Here is a 25936-nt window from a genome sequence, read left to right as displayed (position 1 = left end):
ATGTGCACAGACGGTGCAGTGAACAGTGTGGTGTCATGTAGGCTTCCACAATCTGACAACATGCTGGAATTCAGGGATAATCTCATAAACGGAGTTGACATGGTTACTGAGGACAGTTCAAGGTGGCTGCCAGGTAAAGTTAACATTAATTTCCATTGACCCCAGCCTCCAGCTTGCTTGCTTTGACTGTCCATACACAGATATGAACAGCACATGATATATTATCTATTGTTTAATGTATATTTAGGTCTTTTACACATTTAATATGTTAGATCTCACTTTTTTACTTTTTATAACCAAATATAGATGTTAAGATTTAAGAGGGTACTAGAATCTTACATTTTATGTATTAAAATGATTTTGACAAGATTTTGATCTTCAGCAAGTAATGTTAGTTAGATAGTGAGAATCCGAAGCGGGAGGGGGCAATATGAGTTGTACATATTGCAATATGAAATGTGTTGAAAATGAATATCAATTTCTTCCAGTATGTTAGATTCATTGTGATATGTGACTCACCATGTGACTTTGGGTAGCCGGGAAAAATTGAGTTATTATCACATTTACAAAGCTTATTCTTTACCCAACACAAATTCCATTTCTTTAACTTTAAAAATTCCAATATTTGACTAAGAAATTGAAGTTTCCGTATATCAGATATAGCAACAAAAAAGTGTGATTCTTGATAATGTTCAATATAAATATCGAAAAAAGAAACATTTAACATTTAGATCAATTAGTGCTACACTTAAGACAGACTATTTAAACCTTTATTTTAAAAACACTACAATGTTAAACCTAGGGTTACAATATAAATATGGCATCGGTTTTCCTAAAAATGTGTTTAAAAAAAAAGTCATTTATTATTTATAGTCAAAGTTCATGTCCCTTAGGTATCAACAGTGTTGCAAGCATATCATTAACTTACTAGTTAATAATGGAATGAAGTAGACTTCATAAATGTTACCTTTTAAGTTTGAAACAAGGCATCATTTTGGCGAAAGGCAAACTTTCACTCCGATAAGATGTTTGTATATATGTTATTATTAAACTAAAAATGAAAATTTAAAATTGTAACACTCTTGTGACAACAGAATACAAAAAAGGTTGTCACGGCAAAGTTGTTCCTTATAATTGATAGATAACAATGTTGTTTCTTCATAAAATTGAGTTTTTAGTCACATATTATGCAGGTAAAAATGCACATAAGTTCAAGTCCCTTAAGTAACAACTGTATTTCAAGCATCTCAATAATAAACGAGTATATAAAGGAATGAAGAGAACTTCCAACATATCAAACTTATGATAATGAAACAATTCATCATTTCACATTTCATCTTCAAATTTGGAACAATGCATTATTTTTGATAAAGGCAAGCTTTCACTCCAAAGAGACGTTTATTTAACTAAAAATAATAAGTTGACGACTATCATACTATCTATGAAGTTTAGATGATTATGAAGACAAAAATGTCACCAAGGCAACACAAATAAACTATAACTAACTAATATGACAATGTTGAAATAATTTAACTTCATGACTACTAACCACGTTTTTTATTAACAGAATGATAAATATTGTAAATATTACACGGCAATGGTAGTTTAATCCCAATCTAGCTCGACCACGCTACCTTAAATCAATCTTCAAAACTATTCTCTGACTGCCTTGTCCCAAACAAATAAGTATGCAAAGTATGAAGACACAATCTTCTGACTATACAGGTGTCCTACGTTTTCTACCTGCAGTCCGTGTTTCTTGATAATTATCATCTTGGAATTAACATCATTCTCACAATCAGCAATCTTCAATTAAGAATTATCCTGATTATTTGAAATTGATTCAATATCATTATCCTTTCATTCACACTAGTTTTCCTCGCCTATTTACAGATTACTTAACACTTTCTTATCCTGTCACAGTGTATAACCTGCTTGGTTCTGTTTCTTTCACAATCAAATTTTTAATGAACTTCTGAGGTTTTAGCCATTGCGGTATATATTCCATGTCAAGAAAAATATTCAGGTATTGACGACAAGCCTGACTTCTTGACAAGGAAATACACATACTCATTGTCACATCTACTGAAATATTCATATGTAAAGCACTTGTCATGCATCTGTTTCTGCCTTTATATCGATTTCCCTTTGCTTCTTTCGACAAATGTGTGAGCCGCTTCCATCTTCTCTTTAATCCTTTCATGGTCGGTCCCTCATACAAAGGGTCTAGCGGTGTTGAAATATGTTGTCATTCCTAAGGTTTCATAGCTTATGTTTTAAATCTTGCATGAAATCCGACATAAAAATATTGACATGACTTTACTTGAATGCCAAGAACTTCTGTATGCCATGCCACTGGCTACCTTAGTCCGAACGAATCATTCTAGCTACATACAACCTAGAAGTGCCTTCTTTGACCTATATATTTGCTGTTTTTCATGTTTCTCATGGGTACACATTCAACCCATTTCGTAAAATTAAGCAGATATCACAGGGATATACATATTACCCTTTTCAGATTCAGACAACTTACCTTGAGGGTCAATAGCAAACCTGTCCATGGGTTAATCACTTCTTACGATTTGCATTTGTTCTTGCTTGATTTTTTTGTTCCCTTTAAAATATGCATGTTTCACATCTATTCATATAGATCCTTCTTGAGACATGAAATTAATGCATACTTTGATAAGATTTATCTTTTGCGTTTTATCTTAATTTAGGATGGTAAATTTACATGTTACTGATCGTTCCAAGGCGGTACCTAACAATCCTTGATAAACATACCTAGTTTTTTAGTTTTTTTTATATATAGTATGTAAGCACTATACTGTTAGTGGATTTGTGTGCTGTTCTTCCATGTTTCTTGTTTGTGATTTTATGTTCTATGTCTTTGGAGTTTACCCAGTGCCATTAAACCGGGTTCATGTTTAAACTTTTTGCTTCTGAGCTTGTTTCTGTCTGTAGCTTTTCGCATAAATATGGCAAGAGATAGGTTTGCCCGATTGTTTTGAAGGTTTTCTCAAAAATCAACTTACCAGCCGGTTTGATGTTATGCGCCTGCTATGTACATTCCTTTAGTCAGTAATAACTCTTGAGTTATCGAGCTGGTTGCAAAGCGTTAAAACTTTCTAACAATAACTCCTTTGTGCATTTCCAGACGTTCATTTTGGTTCCACAAACTCTTTACGGTATATCTTTAATCAGCAATCTCAGGAAATGTTGCTTTTGTCCATTTGGATCCATGCTATTATCCTGCCTATGTCTATGTCTTGTCTTCAACTTGAAATGTTTTCAGATCATCTGGGTCATCACTACTTATCGCATCCTGCCTGGCTGAGCCCTTCTTTATCACCCATACCATACTTTATACACGGTATCCTGCTAAGTCCGTCAACACTTCCATGATATCGGTCTTATCTGTGTTCTATTCTCATTTGATATAAAGATAACTTAAATCCATCGAGCCTTCTTGGTTTTTGAACTTCATTAACCAACAGAATGATCCTTGAACTATTCTCACATTAAATAGTTTACCATACGTATAGTTTTTTATGAAGTAATCCAAAGCCAAAATCTCTTTTCTTGTGACGCAATACCGGCGTATTGCCTGTTAGCATGCTGGCATAGACAAATACCCTTTCCTTACCTTCAGTATTCTGCGATAATACTGCACCAATAGGGGAGTCCCTTGCGTTCGTATCTAAAACAAGTTGTTTACTAAAGTCTGGATGAGTAAGCAATGGAGCTGTAACTTAACTATGCTTCATGTTTTGGGCAATGCCTTTCTGGCTACATAGACCTAAGAAAGAGCGCCCCATTATCACATTGCATGGTGTTTGCCACTTCCTGGTGCAATATATTTTCCTTGGGTCGTTTTTTACCCCATGCTCGCTGATAATATGCCGTTGGAATTTTATCTCTTGTTTGAAGAGCTGGCATTTGTTTTAATTCCAGACTTACCTCTTCAACTCACTAATATACGCTTTCAAAGTTATCCATTATGTTTTGAAATGTTCACCCTACTATTATGAAGTCATCCAGGTATACCAAGCATATGATCCAATACCAACCAATACGGCTTCAATGAATTGTTCGAAGGGTGGCTGGATCGTTACATAAACCGAATTGCATAACTTTTAACTCAAACAATCGTTTTCTGATAATAAACGCTGTATTTGGCCTATCACTTTGGTCCATCTCAACTTGCCTGTATCCCGAGCGAAGATCTAAGCAAAAATACATATCGATCCAGCAAAGTGGTCCAATGATTCGTCAACTCTGGGTAATGGATAGGTATCCGTAATAGTAACGTCATTCAAGCGACAAATAATCCACGCAAGAACGACAACTTCCGTCCTTCTTCTTTACGAGTACTATTCTGCTTGCCCATCGACTAGTTGAAGGCTTGATGAAGCATTGATTTAGCATTTTGTCAAATTGTGTTTCAGCCTCCTCTTGCAGATGTATTGGGAAACGTTGCATTGACTGTCTGATTACTTACGCATTTCCTGATGTAGGTACCTAGTGCTTATATATTATCCAGGTTCTTCCGAGGTCGGTCTCGTTTTCGGAGAATACATTTTTCAGCATTTTCAGCATTTTTCACAATAATTTCTTCTCATTTCTTGTCATACCATCCAATACCCGGCTGTAAACGTCGTCCATGCGTACCGGATGACAGGTAGTAACTGACTGTTTCCTTCTTTGTTCCTCAATCTTGTCAGCATGTGTCATAAAGCTATCTTGGTGTTTGGATACAAGCTTTAGGGTTCTTTGGTAAAGTTTGCAAGCGATATTGGAATAATATCGTCAGCCTTTACCAATGTGCGTGCAGCTTTTCCATTGCTAATCTCCAAAGACTGTGCTGTAGGCTCCACTGTATCAAGTCCAAGACGCTTGACTCCTGGTTTTAAACATTTTGCTGTGCTCATCATCTTTGAACCTGCTGGGATAAACAATTGTTCCGCTACAATTAACCGTTGACATCCAGCAGTCATTGCATGGTAACTGTATCATATCTCCATGAATGATCGTTGTGTTGTTTGTGATATCGATTATTTTTCCGTTAGCTTGCATAAATCAATACCGAATGCTTTGTCAACTTCTAATTCCTGTTATTGCACAAATATCATTCACTTTGTATATCCAAACTCAATCGTCTGCTCGGTTTTTCCAACAACAAGTTGTTACCAGTAGCCAAAACGATCGGTTAATCGATAATGTAATAACATGCGCTTAGTATGGACAATCTACCAAAGTATTTTGGTTATCAGGGTTAAAGTAGTTCACCTTTCAACCAGACATTTTGCTGGTGTTTTGTCTATCTGAGCAGAAGCATACAGTCCTGCAAAAGGTCTCCTTTTTGAAAGCGATTGTCTGGATGTTCCTTATTTTTTGCCTCTGCCTGTCCCGAACCAACGTTTCCAGCCTTTGACACAGATTTCGTCAAATATTCGTTATACTTGGCATATGAATCAGTCTTAGTGGATGCCGACCCCTTCTTTACCTGTTGTATTTTCTCAGCCCGATAAAAAAGCTTTTAGCTCAACTGCATGCCTCAAAGCATCATTCAGGTCGGTGGATCTTGACTGTTAGATTTTTAGTCTCATGTCTGAATGAGAAAACGCATCCACGAATTGTCTTTCGTCAGGTACTACGGATGCACAAGGATATTCGTCAGGCGTCCTATATTTTGCCCTAGTTCTCCTATGGACTCTATCGTCTCAATGGCCTATGTAGAAGTTGACCGCCTTATAGTTCAGTCCGATTGGCGGGCAAAAACCAGTCCTTTAATTCTCTGACTAACTAATTTTAGTCAGTTGTATTAAAGCTCAAGTTCCCAAAAAACAAATAGGGCTTGGCCTCTCAATGATACTGAAAGGTGTAAATGCTCCAAATTTTGTCACGTGTCACTTTATTTGAATCTCTATTTCATTTTGCACTTTGTTGAAGTAGAAGTTGACCGCCTTATAGTTCAGTCCGATTGGCGGGCAAAAACCAGTCCTTTAATTCTCTGACTAACTAATTTTAGTCAGTTGTATTAAAGCTCAAGTTCTCAAAAAACAAATAGGGCTTGGCCTCTCAATGATACTGAAAGGTGTAAATGCTCCAAATTTTGTCACGTGTCACTTTATTTGAATCTCTATTTCATTTTGCACTTTGTTGAAGTCTTCGTTTTTCAGATGATTACCGTTAATTGGTTTTATCATTTAAAGGGACCGTACACCAGATTGGCACCAAAAAAGTTTTTTTGGTAACGAATCTCAGGACAATTATTTAATAAAATGTTTTACTCTTTGATATCATATTTGTACAAAAAAAAATACCAAAATGTAAAAAAAATCGAGTCGGAGACCGGGGTCGCCAAAATTGCAGTCCACTGTTGTATCCACTGTGCTATGAAGGCTTACCCTTAACTGGAAAATTTCATCTATATACTTAACTCGTGATAACATCGACCGGCCAATCACGCATAAAGAATGAATTCTACTAGGTAGACATACCTAGTAATATTTTTAAATAGAAAAATACCAAAAAAACTGCGAAAATAAATGAATTGTAAACTATGTGGTACTTCAGATAGTAAGTTTCAATGCATTGTACACATCGATACCATTTTTTTATGTCAGTTTTCGACATGAATGATGTAACATTTGAACTATTGGCATACTTCCGCACAACCTCCCATTGCTAAACACGTTAACCCACCCACCGCCACAGTCGTTTCATCTGATGTTAATTCCAAAGGAATTAAAATGCACTTGCTGATTTGTCCAACACCGTATTCCAACATGGTTCATACACCAATTATTCCTTTAACATAACGCTAAACAAGTAAATTGACTGGAATTTATCTCCAATTTGACAAACAAACGCTTTTATCGCGATTTATCGCGATATATAATGAGAAATATGTTTGTTGTTTTCTTGTTATTGTGAATGTTTCATAACTCCAGATGTATTCTTCTAATTGTGATACAATTAAAATACGTATTTATAATATACTTGTCCTTGAAAATATTGAAATTAAACCTATATATAAGGAAATATTTTATCTGCGCATTGATTGGTGTATAAAATTAGGTTACGGTAGCTGTTCTAATTTACAAACCGATAAATACAACAAAGTAAAGAAAAAAAGTGGAAATGATCTTTTTACTTTAGCAACAATGAGCGTTTAAAAAATGTAAATGTAAGAGTTAAAATTCGACATTTTGCATGTTATTCGGGTATGGGATGAAATGGGGCTGTTCGAAATGTTGCAAACCATACTCCAATAAAATGCAAAATGTCAAATTTTATCCTTAACTGGTTTCAAGACAGTACTTTATAATTGTCATTTAAATGCCAATCAAAGACCTCTACATTGATACACATTCACAGTGTTTTAAAGGCGGCATTGATGCCTTACGTTGACTTTCTCTTGTTTTGGATATAAAGAGTTCTAAAACTCCCGTGGATTACTACAAACTTTATATCCAAATGGGTTTATCCATGAAAACGAATTCGGAAATCTGAAAATACCATCAATAGTAAAAGTTCTAAAACTCCCGTGTATTATAACAAATTTAATATTTGCAATTCTGGTATTTCCATAAAACCAAAAAATGGTGATAGGTTTTTCCCTATTACTTATTGTAAACAATACCGGGTAATAAGGACTAAGGAACCGAATCAATACTTCTCACTATATAATATGTTCAAATAGCAGTGTTTTTTTCGGCCCCATTCCCCTCCTCAAAAAGTATTGAGGAGCACAGATCTATTAACATGTAAAAATATAATTCATGAATATTTTGAAAGGTTTGTTAATCAAGTGTCTGAAAACAAGTTAAAAATTATATGTATCATCTAAATATTTTCCCCATTTTGGCAAAACGACGCTTTTTTGCCCTTCCAAATATCCCCACCACATTCCTTTATAAGTGGAAAACACACTGCATGGTTTTAATGGAAATGCAGTTATGTTATGAGTTTGTTTTATTGATTAAACTTTTTGGGACTTTTTTGTTAATTCTATAATAGGCGTGAATCCAGACACAGTGAAAGGATCTAGGACAGGAGTTTTTATTGGAGCGGTTACCTCGAAAAGTCATGAAGCGTGGTTAAACAACCCTGAATCTACGGTTGGTTACGGCATGACGGGATGTTCACGGTCAATGTTAGCTAAAAGGCTGTCTTTCGTTTTTGGTTTTAAAGGTAAATATAATATTCTGGTCACTTAAAACTTATAAAGCAAGGTCTGTTTTCACTCACTGCAAGAACTAGCCTTATATATAATATCTGGCATTTGTTCCAAACTACCTAACCGACTTACGCACGTGCCCTCTGGTCGGATTTTTTTTATTTGTATCGGAAACACATAATTTGTATATGTCAGACTTAATGAATTCTTACGTGGAATGTTTTTTTAAGAAAACGGTGTGTTGTACCTTTCACCAAAAAGCGCGTGTAACGTTGTTTACGGACGACATGACGTCTTATTTTAGAGAATGTTGCCGTCAAATATTTCGTATAAAATAAATTGATGATAATTATGCCGCGTCTATTGGCATAATGTTTGCAATTTTAAATGGGGAGGTGTATATGGACTTTTATTTTAACTTTTATTTATATTAGAAACAATATTTTTTAAACATCACAACTCCACTTAAGATGTGTAGCTTAATTACTCGCCAACGCCTATCCAATGAACAAGGAAACGTTTTCCATACTTTTGATCATGTGCCTCTTGTTACAAGATTTCACTACGTTTTAAGGTCCACTTTTTTGCCCCATCTTTCAGGTCCAAGTTACGCTGTTGACACAGCCTGTTCTTCGAGCCTGCTAGCGCTAGACCACGCCCTCCACAGTATAAGGTCAGGACTATGTGACGCTGCCGTTGTCGGGGGATCCCATTTATGTCTAAAACCTGCCATTGCCGTTCAGTTCATGAAACTTGGAATGTTATCACCCGATGGAATGTGCAAGTCCTTTGATGCAAAAGGTTTGTATGTAACACTCTAACAAGTTCTTCCCCAGACGTATGTCATATTTGTTGACGCAGCCTTCTGTTAGTGATATGATCTACAAGGCTTCTACAGCAATATAAACTATAATTTTGATCAATGTCATCAATTGCCATACATGTATAATTCATATATAGATTTGTTTGTTATTATTGATTCTTTTTAAAACCTCCCAAAACAAAGTGTTTTTATTCTGGTTTTTAGGGGTGGGCATGGGATGTGATTGTCGGGAGGTCGTTTTTTTCGGTATCCGCATAATAATTCACGAAATGGTCTACGGATTAGAATAATTTAGTACACATGTTGAAAATTATAAACTACTGCTTAATTCGACTTTTGTTACAACGTACACTTTTCTGAAGATGTTATGACCCTTCACGTGTTAAATACTATGAAATATAGGTCATGCTCAATTTTGATTACAAACCCTAGTTACTATGCTTTACCAACAAGTATGTATGTCTCTCCGGACAATATTGAATGATATTTAGAGTTGACTTGATTTAGATATGTTTAGTACATGGGTCAACCACCATGCAAACAGGTCAAATTCGCCTTTGATATTCGTCACTTATGTGACAGGTTTGCTTGCTTTTGTAGGAAATGTGTATTGTCGTGCAGAGGGAATTGTTGCGCTTTATTTACAAAAGGAATCTGTAGCAAGAAGAATATATTGCACTCTTTTACACACGAAGAACAACTGTGATGGATATAAAGATGAAGGTAGGTATTTGTGAGCTAGTAAAACAACTTAACTGTAAACATGTTTTATTCGTTCATATGATGAACTGCAGAATTTTGAAAATAAACCGAAATTGTGATCTTATAATTCAATGGAAGCTACGTGAATTAGCTCATTTGACAATCATTTAAAGATCAAGACACTGTACGAATACCGTCTAAACGTCAAAATTATCGACACATTTATATGCTTGGGTTTTAAAATGTTTTTGTAAAGGAAGGGACAGGGTTTTGCAGAAGAGGGACAACGTGGTAGGATGCAGCCAAAAGGTTTCCAGCACCCTTCCATATTCCTATTTATGCCATCAATCATATATGTATACACACATACAAACATCAGGTATAACATTTCCATCCGGAGAAGTGCAGAAACAGCTTTTAGAGGAGGCTTACAGCGAGGTTGGAGTGAACCCAGCCCAGGTGGCATATGTGGAAGCTCACGGGACGGGCACTAAAGCTGGTGACCTGCCTGAAGTAAACACCATCTGTGACGTATTCTGTAAAGGCCGCATTGGGGCTCTGCCGATTCAGTCGGTGAAATCCAACATGGGACATGCCGAACCTGCGTCTGGGCTTGCTGCTGTTGCTAAGGTGATCGTTGCTATGGAGGAGGGTCTTATCCCTGGCAACTTGAACTATCATGAGCCTAATCCTGATATATCAGGTTTGGTCAATTAAAAGTTGTAGACAGGAATACGCCCTGGAATGGCGGAATTGTTGGGGTTAACTCATTTGGATTTGGTGGAACTACTGTTCATGCGATCCTCAGGTCCAGTGATACACATGTTCATACCAAACGGGGCTGTAAAAGGAAGAGATCTACACAAGCTGATGCACGAGACGGCTCACATGCCAGCCAGTAGTCATCCTTATAGCGGATTCACAGTGCTCAATGGCAATGGTGTTGCAAATGTACAGGTCAGTAGGAATACAGTTTAAATATTATTATTTGTATTCTTTATCAAGCAATTAGTATTTTGTGATCACTAGTATTTTATCTGATATTGTATTTATATGAACTAACATACTATACGATCTTCAAGAGGGTGACAGCCGAGTCTAGGCCGGTGTGGTTTGTGTTTTCTGGAATGGGCTCACAATGGCATGGTATGGGAAGGAATATGATGGACTATGATATATTTAAAGAGTCCATTTTGAGGTCCAACCGTACTCTGCAGCCGTATGGGGTCAAACTCTACAATTTGCTGATGAATGGAGATGAGACCACATTTGAAAGCACTGTCAACTTTTTTGCTGGCATTGCTGCTATTCAGGTATATTTCAATTAATGTGCTGTCGTCATCTATGATGAACGAACACTGAATGTATATCATTAACAAGTTTAGTTGGTTTGATATAATTGTACATAGAAAAGATAAGTTATTCCTTATGCGTCTTGACTGATGATGGTGTAATGTTAGTCGAATTATCACCGTTCAGGTAGCCCAAGTGGATATGCTCAGAAAAATGGGCGTGTCTCCTGATGGTATAGTTGGCCACTATGGGTCTGACAGCTGCGGAAACTGTACTTGCGGCCTACAGCAGGGGTCGGTGTATACAAGAAGCTAAACTCCCCTCTGATGCAATGGCAGCTGTTGGTAGGTTTGATTATAACCTTAGGTCATTAAAAGAGTTATAAAGAGTTTACTTAATAATGTAATACATTAACATCAAATAAAGCTCCAAGAGAGTACAATTACTTATCAATTATTTACCAGTAATATTTGCTTTTTTAAAACAGGCTGGCTTGTTTATTTGGAAGTGTTAAAACATATGTTTAAAATAACGGCAATATTTTAAGCAGTGTATGACACAATTGACTTTGCAAGGATCAAGATATCAACTCAAAATACCGCAATCAGCAGGCGTAATGTGTTGCCTTCTTTAACCACTGACAAGGCGCCTGTATCCATGACACGTTAGAAGTCACTGATGTAAACAGTTACCCAATGGTCATCTGTTATAACGAGTTATTTATGAAACATTTTATTTTTATTGACTTTTAATTTTTTACTTCCTTTTCTTTTCAAAACACTGACTTTTTTAAATCTGTTAAAAACACTTACTTTTATTAAATATGTTAAAACACTTTTTTTTAGAATCTGTTTTAAACACTTACCTTTTTAATTTTTTTAAAACACTTTTTAAATTTGATGATTAACATTTTAGGAAATCGGCCAAAGTCAGGAAATGAATTAAGGTGTTTTATGAATATCGGCCCAGGGTATGCATTATGGTTTAAACGGGCTCAGATATGAGTAGTTTGCACGAATGTGAGGTCCAGCAATTTCGAGGAGTCGTACCAGCCTACAAGTCTTCTAGGGCACTAACTATTTTAGGGGTCGTGAAGAAGATTTTTTAACATTGCAAATTGATGTTTTCATAGGTCTAACTTGGAGTGAGGCCCACCAGCAGTGCCCAGAGGGAGTGGTACCAGCCTGTCACAATTCCAGGGACTCTGTCACCGTGTCAGTGCCGCAAGAGGCTGTTAGGGCATTTGTACAACAACTAAAGGAAAGGGCTAGCTTTGCCAAGGAGGTCAACACAGCAGGAGTGGCGTTCCACTCGTACTATATGAAAAGTGTCGCATGCTCTCTGAAAACTTTGCTCGATGAGGTATGTATTACGTACAGAAAACATGGAATCGTATCAATAATGTACTGTTAGAACTGCGTAAGTACCAGATGAAAAGATAATTTGTGAAAATAACACATGGGATTATATAAAGTTACATGTAACATATATTATATCATACCGATAATTAAATGCAATGATAAGTTACATATTTTTTATGCAACGTAATTTTATGACCATAGCATTTCCATCAGATTCACCGCTAGTATGACATTTAGGTGATACCGATTCCGAGACTCAGAACAAGCCGCTGGATCAGTTCTTCAATCCCCAAACACCTGTGGTCCTCGGAACTGGCTATGAAATGTTCAGCTGAGTATCTTGTGAACAACCTAGTGAGCCCGGTGCTTTTCAAAGAGACCCTACAATGTGTCCCTGATAATGCTATTGTGATTGAAATTGCTCCTCACTGTCTGTTACAGGTAAAATAAGTTTCGATAACACTATATCGCAAAAATGATAAACAAGAGGACACATTTATCTACTTTGAAATATTATTTGCATTGGTTTAATGGCTATACAAAATTACACCATTCTTATTTTAAATATCATTTATGGTCATGTCTGTTTTGAAGCCCATCTTGAAGCGGTCACTTTCGGATGAATGCTGCATTGTAGGATTGATGCAAAGAGGTCATGAGGAGAGTATGATGTTTTGCCTTTCAAATCTTGGAAAGTAAGAACAAAGGGCATTATTATTATAGTCAACACACAATTACTGCTTTTAAAACGTCCCTGTTTGCAAGATATTCATGTTTTAATTATTATCAGCGTGATATCAAACCAGATGCCATTGGCGGAGTTAAATATTTGCCCTACCTAGTACCGCACGTGACTCCAATAATGTTATGCTTTATATTGCCACGATCGGTTCTAGGTGTTACCAGCATGCTTTTAATCCCCCCCAATTTCTCCTTCCCAGTACCCCGATGGGCACCTATAAAACATAACAATTTGATTCTATGTCTACCTTCATGTTCAAATTCCTATACCTAATCTGGAAACACGAACACATGAATATCTTTAAAATTTCAGAACCATACAATTCCAGGTTAATTATCTTCATTAGCTTTGTCTGTTTCTATGTGTTACCAGCACGGCCTAAGACCGAATACGCTTGGCCTAACCACAGATGTTCCCTACCCAGTGCCCAGCGGGACTCCCATGCTTTCTCCTCTGGTTTCCTGGGACCACTGGCATTCATGGAGCGTTCCTACCGCTGATATGTTTGCAGGAGGAGGAGCCAGTGCTTCATGTGGGAGTGACTTTGATATTGATCTGTCACCTGGCTCTGAGGATCACTACCTGATTGATCACAATATCGATGGACGTGTCTTGTATCCAGCAACAGGATATCTGGTTGTAATCTGGAAGTTATTGGCAAAAAGGGAATGTAAAATGTTTGATGAAATGAGTGTGGAATTCAAAGATGTAAAGTTTCACAGAGCTACATTTTTACAACAAAACGGTAAGATAACACAGCGTTAAGTTATTAGCTGCCTTTTGAAGACATCCTTCCAGAAAACGTTCGTTTGTTCATAATTATCTGTTCATTTGTACTCTTTCAGGTAAAATTCACTTTGAAGTTTCACTAATGCAAGGAACAGGTGCATTCGAAATACTCGAGGGAGGAAGTACAGTTTGCACGGGAAATGTTATCCTAGGCCAGCACTCTACACCCTTTTTCAATACGCCTGAAGTCAAAAGCGGACTTGGACTATCCAAAGTTGATTTTAACAAAGAGTTTAGACTTAGAGGTCACGAGTATGGTCCAGCGTTTCAGGGCATAGTCGCAGGTGATCTCAAAGGTAGTCAATATGCAGACATGATTGTAAATCCATGCTATATTTTATCGTACGTGAACGTTTTAAAAATGACAGTACTTCACCTGCCAAATTATATTTAATCATACATGAGCGTTTTTGAAATAACACAAGTTTAACTGCATGCTTTGATTGGTACCTTATTTTCATCTAAAGGAACCAAAGGTCAGCTGGAATGGACTAAAAACTGGGTTACCTTCTTGGATGCCATTTTACAAATGCGCGTGTTTTACAAAACACAACGAAGCTTTACAAGGACGTCCAAGCGATAGGCAAGGTAGGTAATTATCAAATCAATATATTAGCTTTAAAAGCATTCAGTTAGGCACAAACGTTTTTAAAATCAAATCATATGAATCTATTTAGCATATTTTGAATTTACACCTTGATTGTTTGTAGATGTTGCTGTGGAATATGACGAGTACACAGACACTTGTATAGCAGGTGGCGTGAAATTGCTGAAGCTTCATACAACACCAATTGCACGCCAAATTGATACTCGGCACCCTGTACTTGAAGTGTACAAGTTTACACCTTGCACTGATTCGACATTCATCCCGTGTGCAGACCCCCTTGGTAGAACAGTACAACGTAACGTGTGCGAATCTTGTAAAAAAAAATTTACAAAAGCTTTCATCAACGAACAAGAAGCTACAAACAATGATTTCTGGAGAGAATGTTTTAGACTTGTCAAGAATAAATGGCTCTGCAGAACAAACGTTTGCTGATGCTGATTATATTGGCAATGATAAATATGAACTCTTATCTTTGCTGAAAGAAATGTACGATGATACTACAGGCATTAGTCAGGTCCAGAAGAACATTAAAATGCTCAAGAAAGATGTTCTGTTTAGGCAACTCCTTGAGCCGGAGACACTACAGCCGTGTCTTGATCTATTGATTGAAAATATAGCTACTCCAAGACTCAGGATTGTCGAAGTTGGAGGTGTTCGAATGATGCAATGTTTGGAACCTCACTTGAGCAAGCTACCGGATGTAAAACATTCTTATGTTTTTTCTTGTGTGGACTGCTCGACAGAACATGTGAATGGAGTCGAAAACATACATTGGAGTTTGGACGAGTGTTTGCCGACATCAATACAGAAACCTCATATGATCGTGCTAGATAATATTCTTCACAAAGAAAGGCACATCGAACATAGCTTAGAAAATATTTTGGAATCGATAGAAAACGACGGGTTTGTTTTGATACACGAGCAAACAAAAAATTTCGAACTTTTTCTTGCAGTAAATGTTTCTGATGTGCGATGTTATGACAGCCAAGCCAACAAAAATTTCGGTTTGTATTGCACAGTTGACCAATGGAAACAAATATTCTTGGCAACTGGCTGTGAAATTATCTTTGAACGATCGGAAAGATTCACTTCGTTGTTATTTCTACTGAGAAAGAAACACCAGCTAGATATTGACAAACAACTTTTTCTTGATGTTTCCGATACATCATGTTTCTGGGTGGAAGAATTAAAATCCAGAATTGCCATCCTGCAACCAAAAGGGGAGAATCTATGGTTGATGGCAGATGACGATTTATCTGGCATATTGGGGTTAGTAAACTGCTTGCAAAAGGAACCGGGAGGAAAAAAGATCAGGTCAGTTTGTTTTCCTCGATGTGTAGGCATATTACGTCCAAGGCAGGTTGACATTAGATTTTACTGGTTTATACAAAAAAATATACTTTTAATAGTCTAGCTTGTTTCTGTAGCTTTCGCATAAATATAGGTATGCAAACGAATATTTGAACATTCAATCCAACGTTTGGTATTGTAATTTCAAAATCGGTATTCGAGTATTAGATGCTTTTATTGAATTTATAAATTAATAAACCTTTGGCCTACAACTGTGTTCTTCGTCTGTCTTCTTTTACAACGATTGGCCCCTAATGCCAGAGGTGTGAACTTGATGACACTATACACGCGTCATATCGGATATATCTTCGGGAACTATAATCAGTCACCGTTAAACATTGCATTTAACGGCTGTTAGACAGTTGACATTAAACACACTCCTATGATTTAAATGGCCATGCCAAGTAAGGGTTTAAGAGATCGGCCTTTATACCAATGTGTTGTCTTCACTGCTAATAAAGTTTGGCGATATTGCTCAAATCGCCTTGATGATACGAAGGACATGTGCTAGTTATGTGCTTTAAACTGTTTTCCATGTTTCTATATAACGCTCTTGCCTTGAAAAGTAACTGTATGGTTTAGCGTTTAAGGATGTATGTCCTGTTTGTTGTATAATGCGTAAGTCCAAATCGACGTTAGCCATGGTGTCGTTTTTTACAAATATATTTCGTAAACATCAATCCCAGAACGAAGCTGCAAGTCCCACGTTCGCGCATATCGTCATTTAACCAGGAAAATACGAAATTCCCCGATCTTATTTTGCATTGTTTACAAATATTAACGCAGAGGAGTTGATATAATTCGATTTTTTGTTAAAATTTGTGGAACAATAAGTGTCCGTCGCGTGCATCGGATACGACAAAGAAGGGTAACAGGGCCACGGCTTTGACTTTAGTGAATAATAGTTTACTACAATTCTAAAAGGTTCTATTTGGTATTCGACTATTTGAATATTCGATAGAAAGAATTACCGAATATTTGAATACCAATTTCGCCATTCGTTTGTATCCCTAGTTAATACATAGATAAATAACGAACACCAATCATATCCATCTTAAGGTATCCAATCCACAAATATGTGACTTTTAAAAACATGTCGAACCATATCATTTTCGTATGATTTGTAAGGGGTTTATGTGCAGAAAAAGAGAATATAATATTTTACAGAAAATTTTATAACACACCTTCAAAGATGGCAAAATGTAATTTACGCCCAATTATAGTTTAAATAAAGTGCAAATATACAAACATACGAGGTTCACATAACTGAATGTATGATATACGTAAGGCCATTTATTTTTCCTGTTATAATCAGAAAAATATACCTTTTAAATTATACTTAAAGGCATGCATCAATATTTAACAGTACTTTAAATGGACCAAACATCGAACTAGCATTTTGTGGGTGGGATTCCTGATTTATTTGCTATGCATTTACTGCTGTGTATGTCTCTGCTGTTGAAAATTAAAGAGGATAAAAATGATTCAGTGTAAGATCTCAAAATATTTCACCGCGTGAGCACAACAGATATACTGTGGCGTAGCCGGATACCGAAGAGCATATATTGAAAAAAAAAAACGTTTGAAACATAAACATAAATTTGTTAATAATACAACAAGTCATATTTATTATTGATGATTTGTTTCTTTTGATTTGAAAAAGGTGCACTGCGTAATATTTCAGGTGTGTTTTCACCGATGGAAGCTTGAACGGTTGTGACAAAAGAGAAACGTTAAAACAATTGTTGCCGAAAGATTTGGTGATGAACGTGTACAGGAAAGGAATATGGTGGACTTACCGACATTCGCCTAGTGAAAGGGGTACAGTTATCGGTCACTTATCTTTGTTTCAAATTATATATTTACAAATTGTATTCGATAGTAATCTATCAACACACATTATATATATCTTTATTTTATGAAACGGTCTTACCAAAATACAATTTCATGTAATGTTTTTTTTTTATTATTTTTTTATCTCATTTATTTTCGCATTTTCATTTAATGTTTTGAATGTCAATGTTTTAACCATGATACAACTTGGCTTGTTTTATTAAAACTATAGGAACTGACGGGATAAACCCATAAGCCTCACATATTATAAGGTCCTTCCTAAAGGCCGAACAATGAAGGCCAAACATACCGCCTTTACACGATCATTGCAAATTTAATTCGAAATAACTGGGGGGTTAAACAGGTTCTTTCTACATCTTATCAATTCTTGTAAACACATTGACGCCGCACAATGTAAATGAATTCATATTGAATACAAATTAAACAAAGTATATGTTGGTATATTTCAGTGTCTCTTAAAGACTGCACTCATGCCTATGCCAATGTGAAGACGATAGGGGATCTTTCTAGCCTTCACTGGATCGAATCTCCCTTACACACCAGACGGAACAACTGACCTATGCACGGTCCTATTTGCATCTCTCAACTTCCGTGACATCATGTTGGCCACAGGCAAGCTGCCTTCTGACGCCATCCCCGGGGTCCTTGCCAAACAAGACTGCCTGTTGGGCATGGAATTTTCCGGTTTCGACTCAGTCGGAAGGAAAATTATGGGACTTTTGCCTGCCAAGGTCTTACATTTAGTCGCTCACTTTTTACGATAATAATGTGTCGTACGATCCTTTTATTCCATGCGTTTTATTTGAATTATTTTTAAACAACACCTAAATAAAGGCTTTACTGACGTCAGTTTAACATCGCCATTACCATTTACATATATAAATATCGAGTTGTTAAATTTGAACAGGGCTTGGCCACAACAGTTAGCGTACACAAGACATTCTTATGGCCAGTGCCTGATAACTGGATGCTACAAGAAGCAGCAACCATACCAGTGGTGTACACAACAGCGTACTATGCCCTTGTTGTCAGGGGAAACATTCGCCACAAGGACAAGGTGCTGATTCATTCCGGCAGTGGAGGTGTCGGTCAGGCGGCCATTGCGATTGCTCTTGACAAAGGATGTGAGGTGTTTACAACTGTAGGCTCAAAACAGAAGAAGGAGTATTTGCAAAAGATATTTTCTCAGTTACATAACAGACATTTCTTCAACTCAAGGGACTGTTCATTTGAAAAAGGGAGATAGGGCACAAAGAAGCTCTCATTTTATGGGCCGATTTTGGGCGCTAATTGGAAAAAGGTGTTCTGACAGCAACAGAGGGAAAAGGTTTCCGTATTTGTTTTTAATATAAATTTTAACTTTTTTTAAATTATTTGTACAACACGTTGTCTGACATAAGTGTTGCCTGTCAGCGTTTATTTATGCAAATGGCGTGACTTGGTACCTTACTTCTTGCCATTGTGTTATTTATTTTTGCATGCAAAAAGAAATCCTTTGTGTATACTTTCACATAAGTATCCGAACGCATATAATCGGTAAAACAAATTAAATGGACGAGAAATTAAAGATAAAAGTAAAACATATATTGTATTATGTTATTATTTATGTTTTTATAGGGGTGGACATTGTATTGAATTCTCTTGCTGAAGAAAAACTGCAGGCAAGTGTTCGCGTGTGCGCAGACCATGGCAGGTTTCTTGAGATTGGAAAATTTGACTTTTCCATCAACTCTCAATTCGGTATGTGGATAATGGATTTAACTGACAAGAAATGTATAATTTTACATTGATTATGTATCATACAAACTGGATATGTTTATTCCATGAGCATATATTTTCAAATATAATTTTAAGGAATGGAAGTGTTTTTGAAGAACATCAGTTTCCATGGTATTTTGCTGGATCCTTTGTTTGATGTTGGCCAATAGTATCCAAACTGCTGGTGTCCGGTATAAAATCAGGTGTTGTTTGACCCCTGAAAGCAACTGTGTTTCAAAGAGAAGATATTATAAAAGCTTTCAGATTTATGACACAAGCAAAGCACATGGGAAAAGTGATGATTCAGGTAAGAGTTGAAGTTTTACTCTGGATCACCTGTTATTATTTGGTTTCAAAATATAAAACTGTTAAAAGAAAAACAACACTGAATTTAAAAGTTAATAACATAATTTAGACATACATTGTTAGAAACAGTGTCATACTGTCAAATATGTACGTATCATGTGAACTTACATATGAAATGACGTCAAAAAAACAAAACTTTTTTGATACAATACATCAAAAAGAAAAGCATGAAATGTTTAGAATCGTAAGTCAGATATAAAGGTGACTGTAAATAAAAGCTTGACATTGAATATTCATACTTATTACGTTAGAAGCAAATAGTAGACACATTTGAATGATTTTCTTGCAAGAACTATTGTAATTCTTTAACAATTGCTGTTGAAAGGACAAACATGTTTTGTATCAACACTTGTTGTATTACTATGTCTTCCTCATAAATGGGGAGACATATTGTTTTGCTCAAATTGTCTGTCTGTATGTCTGTCTAACTGTCTGTCTGTTTGTCCGTCTGTCCGTCCGTCCGTCCGTTTGTCTGTCCGTCACAAATCGTGCCACTCCCTATCTCTTACACCGTTTGAATTTTTTTCACATTACTATCCATAAATGTCCACCATAATGAGACGATGTGCAGGGCGTATGCTGAAACAGGCTCGTTTCAAGGTCATGGTCACACTTAAACGCCAGTGTTCATATAATTATATTTTTTCCGCTCCATTTCTTTTGAACCGCTTGAAATATGTTGAAATAACTCACAATAAATGTTGACCATATTGAGATGATGTCACACTCACAGTTCAAAGGTCAAAGACTAGATTTAAAATATTGTGATGATGTGCATAGGGGGAGACATCAGTTTTTTATTACAAAGCAACTGTCCAGTTACATTTATTTTTTATCTACAAACCATCTTTGTATCATATTTCAGAAACAGCTCATATGACCTGTGTTTTTCTAAATCATTACCCTGGTGAAGGTCCAAAGCATTTCGTTTGAATGATCAGTTAGTCCAACTCTCAAATTACTGTGCAAACCATTATACTATCTTCTCCTTGTAAGGGTTCACAAAGATCAGCCAATACCTTTGTCGGAGTCATCTCCAATACCCGCTGTGCCACGATTTGCTTGTGACCCGAGCAAGAGCTTCATCATTACTGGCGGTCTCGGAGGATTTGATCTTGAGTTGGCTCAGTGGCTGGCTGACCGTGGAGCTACCTGTCTGGTTCTCACTTCAAGGTCTGGGATCAGAACTGGTTATCAGGCCAGAAAGATCCAGAAACTTAAGGTACAAACTACACTGATTTGCTGAATATCCATATTGTATGAAGTCAAATGTCTTTCGTATGTATATTATTAATTGTTGTGTAAGTGTTTAAGGCAGAGCTCAAAATTAAAACAAATAAAACATTCTGGAAACAACTGTGCACCTTGTTTGCAGCTTCTAGAATAGTTCTCGATTCTTCACTTAATATTTACGACAATGGTGTTTTTTTAAAATGATAAATTTTACAATTAAAGGGGAATGGCGTACACGTTATCATTTTGACACATGATGTATCGACGGAGACAGGAGCAAGAAAAATCATCCAGGAAGCAAAGACACCAGTTGGTGGGGTGTTCCATTTGGCAATGGTAAGACAACTTTAAATTGGTTAAGGCGTACACGTGCACTTTTCCAGATGTTGTTTAGTGGACTATTTTTTTCTTTTTGAAAACAATACAACAATGACACAATGGAACTATAAAAATGAAATCGCGAATGATTTAACAGAATTAAAATAATATTTTTAATTTCCACATTTCTACGAATTGAATGTCAAATGTTAAATGCAATTTTACTTTAAGATAAATAGATTCCTCAAAAAAGTTTATTCAGAGCATTTTTTTTCACAACGGCCTATCCATTTAAAGTTATATATGAAGCAATATTTAATATTATCATTCATCTGTACAAAGTATCGCAATTAATTTATCGAAGAGGTGTTGAATGACGGGTTAATTGAATATCAAGACCAAAGTAGCTTCAATAACGTATGTGAACCGAAAGCTTTTGGTTGCATAAATCTGGACAGAGCAACTCGAGAAATCTGTAAAACTATCTGTGATTTGTTCGTTACTTTCTCATCTGTAAACTGTGGGAGGGGAAATGCTGGCCAATCCAATTACGGATTTGCGAATTCCGTAATGGAGAGAGTTTGTGAAAAGAGGAAAGAAGACGGATTCCATGGTAAATATTTATTTTTGTATCTTTTCATGTTTGTTTTTGAAATGTTCAAATGTAAATAGACACAATATGTGTCAAATACACGTATATATATTTTTTTTCTTTGATTTATCTACGTGCAGGGTTGGCCATTCAGTGCGGAGCTATTGGGGATGTTGGTGTTGTCATGGAAAACATGGGCAAAATTGATACCGTGATTGGTGAAACGTTGCCTCAACGCATCTCCTCATGCTTAGCGACCATCAACACATTTCTGAACCAGTCTGCCGTGGTCGTGTCGAGTTTTGTGCCTGCGGAAGAGGACAAACGTAAACCAGAAAAAGAAAATCATTTAAATACTATATACAGCATTTTAGGTAAGAAAATGGATCAAAGAATACCGGAAAATTACTGATAAGCATTTTGAAAATCATCTTGTGTTGGTATTTTACACGTAAATCTCAAATCATATATTTATCAAACGTTTTACAGGCGTCGATGATCCAACCAATACTGTATCAATAACAGCGCTACGTTGAGTGAACTTGGACTCGATTCATTGCAAGGTGTAGAAGTCGGACAGGTTTTGCGACCCGAACTTGACATCGATATGTCAGTTAATAAAATAAGACACCTTACCCTGAAACAAGTGACTGAAATGTCACAGGCTCTTGTCGAGGAGAAAGATAGTTATACAAGTGTATTAACTTATTCAATTGAGAACGAAGACTTGACTCCTATGGAACTGATTGTTCCGTTAAATTCTGCTGCAAAATCCACGGAAAGACTTTATATCATCCATTCAATTCAAGGTACTAACGAAACGAAATATATAAATAATCATCAATCAATTCATTTGCCTATTCATCCAACCATCCATTCATCCATCCATTATATATATATATATATATATATATATATATATATATATATATATATATATATATATATATATATATATATATATATATTGTTATGAAAATTAGCCCAATTTGTATATACAACATAATGCATACACCTAAATTTTCTAAACGTAGTAATAACAATGACTTTTCTAAACGTAGTGATAACAATGACTTATTAAAACTGGATTTTATAATCGAAAATATATGTGTCTGATAACTTAGGAACGGCCAATGTCCTTCAACACATGGCTTCCTTAATGAGCTGTAAAGTATTCGGCGTTCAATGTACATCGGAAGTGCCTCTTACAAGCGTGCCGGAAATGGCAAAGTTTTATTTAGCTGTAAGTTGAATAATAAATTCATCTGATGAAACTAATTAACCAGTCTCATCTGTAAATTACTGCTGGTATATTTCATTGATTCGCTAGAAAAAACATATTTAGCTTGAGGAAAGACTTCAGCTGACCTCCGAAATAGTGCAAAAGATGCGCCCCAACCTTTCTATTTCCTCTATCAAAGAGTCTGCGAAATCGTTCTACAAAAGAATTACCAGTTGGGTAACGTACAGACCTGAAATGGTAGATCTTTCCAGGGACGTACATTTGGTACGTGCACAGGACTGTTTTGGTCTATTGAACAGCGTTGGAGCGGATTATGGGTTGAAACAGGTTGGGTTATTATTATTTTACAAACTTTTCAAATTGAGTAAAACTTAGTTATAATAATAAAATCATGCTTGTAATAACAAGTATTTTCATTAATTACTAATTTGGTTTAATGCCATCATAACGAGCTTACAACAAGACAGGGACACGAACGAACCCATATTGTATGAGTTAACCTAAGTCATGCTTTGAATTTCTTTTCTGTTTTTACTGTTTTGGTTTAATGCCACCGAGACCAGCCGACAACATGACATTTCACTTGCCACATAATTAACATCACTTTCTGCATCACAACATATACATGTATAAACACATTTTGTCAAAACAATTATAATGTACCAAGATACTCGCATTCCACACTGTGTTACTGAATTGTTTTGATTTTTGTGTGTAAACTTTGATGATAATGTATGAGCATATATTTTATATATATATAAATCAACACATCGATTGTTTTATTTAACTTGCCACCAAAGAAATACTACTTTCTAAATCACATTCCATATAAACTATTTGTCAAATTAATTGTAGAATGTATTCGTCGTATATTTTGTATACTGTTCTCTTTAATTTGCACAAATAAATGCTTGATAGTGTATCTAATAAATACTACAAATATTGCTGCAATTATTAGTAAAATCAAATAAAAAAATACAATTATTTTGTTTTTGTTTATGTACTTTCAATACGTAAAACGATTTGTTCCTATTGTTGTCTGCTCAGATATTTGTGTTTGAAACATTCAAGTTGGGAATGCAATGTATAGATACAATTTAAGGCCAATTGTGGTAGCGAGACGCATAATCAACTCAAGAGCATGTTCCGGCTCATGCAAAAGTCCTGCCTTAGTTTTCAGTTGGTCTATAAATGTTCCAAACACCACAGGCCAAGAACCTGGCCTCAATCTCAACTAAAGTTATATTTAATCTTGTATGTTTTTACTTTTCAATACTCCAGCGAACAATGTTATTTTAACATTGGTTAAAAGCAATTAGTATCCTTGCTGCTGTAGAATTTCTTCTTCTTATTCTATGAGAAATGCACTTTTAAAAAGAGTAAAATATGATACGGTTTTAATTTTGATTAATGTTATGTGGTAATATGAGTGATAATTGAGATTGATACCTTACTTAAAGTTGCACTCTCACAGATATACCTTACAACTTTCTTTCTTTTTGTCTTGGAAAGAGCAATTATTTTGGTGTAAATATCTGCAAACCAATGATAAAAGATTGCTGACAAAAGATCAAATCGCAGATTTTCATTTTTAAGGGGGACTATTTAGTCCAGAGGAAAAGTAGATTGCTGAGCTTAATTCTGTTATGAGGGATTAAATTGAAATAGGGGAAAAACGAAATTTCAAGAAGTTGAGACCAGAAGCACTTCCGATAACGAAAATGTTCGAACAAAAAAAAAATCCCTTTAACTATTAAAGCTGCTCTCTCACAGATTGACTGTTTAGCCATTTGTGTGTAATATCTGGAAACCAGCGATACAAGACTGCTGACAAAAGATCAGATGACAGTTTTTTTCCTATTTACGTTTGAAAATAATATGTTGGCTAAAAGCATGATTAACAGAAAAATGACATGTCGACAGTTTCCCAAACAATTGAGATCCGTTAAATTGTGGGTTGGCTTATATGACTGAAAATGAAGGCATTGCTACCAAAATCAGCCGATTCTGAGACTAAACCTAAACAAATGTCAAAACTGTTAATCTGTCTAAACCAACTGCTGCCTCTATCAATGTGTTTCATATAGTGACTCAATACAAAGAAATAATAATAGAAGGGTTGTGTAACTGACCGTGTACGTGGACCTGTAAGTGTAACTACACGTTCAGATAAAAAGTGCATTTGAGTTTAAAATCGTTTGCGATACTTCTCTTAAAACATGTACTTGTTTTGCATATATCTCTTTTCTCGTGTTCACGTACATGTAATTTTAAACATGTACAATATGACCTACATTAATGAAGTAGTTTCCAAAAAAAAAGTCTATACATACACGTTCAACTACACGTAGTTTTTCGTTACCACTCTAATGCCTATAGGGGTCAAGAAATTCAATGATTAAGTATTTCGAAATGTTTTTTTTGTGTGCGTATATATAACTATAACTTTTAAATTACAAAAGACAAGTAGATCTGTTTTTTTACCAAACTTCACAAATACTAACCTACTTACCGTCAAAGAAAGCCATGCTATGAACAACATTAAAAAGTAAGGCCTTTTTATCTTTAGTGTCACAAAATGTCATGCTATGAACTTAAGTAAAAAGTGAGACCTGTTTACTTCGAAGTTGATTCCTGTTGGTCTCGAATAAACCACAAGACATGTCATTTATGATTAAAATCTTATATTTTGATTCTCCAGAAACGTCCACCAGGCCTGA

At 35.8% G+C, this 25936-nt stretch overlaps 1 pseudogene; it reads left to right on the top strand.

Annotated features, from left to right (window-relative positions):
- Positions 1-25936, top strand: LOC128217409 (fatty acid synthase-like; annotated as a pseudogene).

This window comes from Mya arenaria, chromosome 14 (genome assembly GCF_026914265.1).
Source record: "Mya arenaria isolate MELC-2E11 chromosome 14, ASM2691426v1".
In the NCBI taxonomy this organism is placed as follows: domain Eukaryota; kingdom Metazoa; phylum Mollusca; class Bivalvia; order Myida; family Myidae; genus Mya; species Mya arenaria.
This window is presented reverse-complemented; position numbering and strand designations above follow the sequence as displayed.